The sequence below is a fragment of the Nanorana parkeri genome, unplaced genomic scaffold (assembly GCF_000935625.1).
Source record: "Nanorana parkeri isolate BGI_ZX_2015 unplaced genomic scaffold, ASM93562v1 scaffold802, whole genome shotgun sequence".
Taxonomy (NCBI): domain Eukaryota; kingdom Metazoa; phylum Chordata; class Amphibia; order Anura; family Dicroglossidae; genus Nanorana; species Nanorana parkeri.
The window spans coordinates 160,586-163,134 of record NW_017307070.1 but is presented as its reverse complement, the minus strand read 5'-3'; the positions used below and the strand labels follow the sequence as shown (position 1 = coordinate 163,134).

At 49.3% G+C, this 2,549-nt stretch overlaps 1 protein-coding gene across 1 annotated transcript in view; it reads left to right on the top strand.

The window, feature by feature from the left end:
- Positions 1 to 2,549, top strand: part of FAM118B (family with sequence similarity 118 member B) — a 27,445-nt gene that overhangs the window by 13,694 nt on the left and 11,202 nt on the right. The gene's annotated exons all lie outside the window — the stretch shown is intronic.

The following is a 2,549-nucleotide window of genomic DNA, read 5'->3' as shown; positions in this document are numbered from 1 at the left end:
CCCCGCCCCCCCAGAGGACTCCAAGGTCAGAGGAAGCTTCACGGTAAGGCAGGTGAGAGTAGAGTGTCATCAATTGTCTATAGATTCTGGTTTGTCCACATTACATTGTGGGAACATTGTCACAGTGTGATTAGCCTCCGATGGAAGCCGCTGTTCACACATGATCATATTTTATACAATGTGCCAACGTGTTCTGCAATTTGCATATATAAAGTCATAATTCATATTACAAACCCCAGACTCGGGAAGTACAACAGGGAGGAGATGAAGCTGATGGATTTGCATCCTCTTCATTGCCTTGTTTTGTGTTTTCTTAAACCTGAATGTGTAATGTCATATAGATTGTGGAAGGGTCAGGCCCTCTGGTGTGTTTTTGTTGCTTTCTTTGTACCTGCTGGGGTGATTCACCTTCTCCATTTGTCCTAGGTGATTATTCTCACCAAGTTTAAAATGTGATGGGAAATCCAAAAAAGAAAGAGTTGTCACCAAAGCTGGAGATGAGGGGAAATCATCCAATGGGGACACCTGCGTGAGATGGGCAATTCCCCTCACTTTAGAGAGATTTCCTCTCATTTCCTGTTGTCTTTCCAGGACAGGAAGTGAAGGGAATATTATTAATCCTCATACTCCTAGTATTGCACCATTTACCCCCAAACCTGCCAATGATGTGCATCCCAATCAGAACCCCACCAGTTCCACCTGCCCCACCAAAGGGGCTTGCAGGCCACCAGCACCAGTTTAAAGGAGAACTAGGGGGTTAAGGCTTTTCCTCATAGTTCTCCTTAGGGTAACGGGAGGACAAAAACTAGCGTCCTCCCGTTACCTTTATCTACTGAGCCGACCTGTGACAGTCTCATTGTCACAGGTCGGCCAGAACTATGAGGAGGAGGGAAAAGCACGCCCCTCATAGTTCTCCTTTTAATTCAGTCTGGGTTGGGCAGGTGTGTTCCAGCCTCCAACGCTTTTAACCTTTTCAGGGCAAGTGCAGAGTGTTGAGCAGCTTCAATCAGAGGTAGCCTTGCGGCTTGCTCAGGAGTAAGGATGATATGTCCGTAAGTTAAAAGTCGTGCGACCTTACAGTAGTAGAGGTCGCGCGGCTTCCACACACCTTACGATGGTGTGTGGAAGCTCAGGAGTGGTGGTGAAATGGTGAATTGTTGGGTTGTAAACGGGACAGTCCTGGTGCTGCAGCGAGAGGTCTTCCAACTAATCATCCCGGAGCCTTTTATTGGTCCCCAGAAGCGCCAGATGTATCGGATCATTCGGGGGTACCCTGGTGCAAGCCCATAGGGATTTTTGTGGGGGTTACCATGTATTCCATCCTGCCAAAAGTCCTTGCAGCGTGAGTCATGAATGCTCATCAAAGCCCCTAAGATGTCTCCATTATTGTTCTGCCAGCTTAGGACCATCGCCCTTCCCCCGGTCCGCTGACTCCCTCATCCTGGTGAGATGAGCCGGAGAAATGTTCTTTTATGTCGGGAAATGATGTGTGAATGACCATCAGAGGACTCTGTGCACCTCCGAGCTGGTGGGGGGTGGGGGGGGGGGGGAGTTGTCCATGCAGCTCAGTTCATTTTTTGAGAAGAAAATTGTGGGCAGACATAATGGGCAGCAAAGCATAATGTAGCAGAAGGTACCTTTCCTTCTCCTCCACTGCCCTTGCCCTTCCTTGCCAGCCTGAGGATGGGTGTGTGGTGCGGCCGGGACGGGGTGTAAGAAGACCTCTGAGTCATTTGTAGGTTCGTTTTACAAGTTCCCGTCTTGTCGGCTAATGAATGCGACTCTCCCACCTGAGCACGCAGCCAGGTCCATTCTGGTTAATGAGTAATCTCGGCAGTTTCCTCGGCCGCGGAGTCGCTGCAATTCTCCTCACGCGCTGATTTTGTTTTTCCTGTCAGATTTTGGTTCAGTTTTTCAACGGAGGGCTTTTCCACAGCGGGTACATTGAGCTGCTCAGCACGGGGACGCGGCAAATACAATTGCCGTCTATGTGCCCCGTACACACCAAACCATTGCGCCGGTGTGGGTTAAAGGAGAACTATGGGGTCAGGTCTTTTCCCCATAGTTCTCCTTAGGGTCACGGGAGGACATAAACTAGCGTCCTCCCGTCACCCAAAGCTCAGTATATAGGGAGCTACAGCTCGCGGTATAATGAGACGCGGCAGCTGAAGCTGATCCCGACAATTCTGTCTGGATCCGCCCAGCTGCGTGAGTGACAGCGGGCTTCAGATTGAGGCTGAGTGAAAATCACTCGCCTCATAATTCTCTAAGGAAAAATCTAGGCCTGCTGCGTCTTTAAGAAGTGCAACTCCCAAAAACGCATTTTAATGTCGCAACACATTAAAATGCGACACCAAGAAATAGAAAGTCGGGGGCAGCAATAAAAACATTGTCAGAAGTTCAAATCCTTCCTCGCGTTACTAAACATTGGGGGGGGGACGTTATCAGAACCGGAGCAGACACAATCTGGAGCGGCTGTGCACGGCGACCAATCGGCTTCTCTCTTCAGTTTGTTCAGTTAAGATTTGAAAATGAAAGAGAGAAGCCGA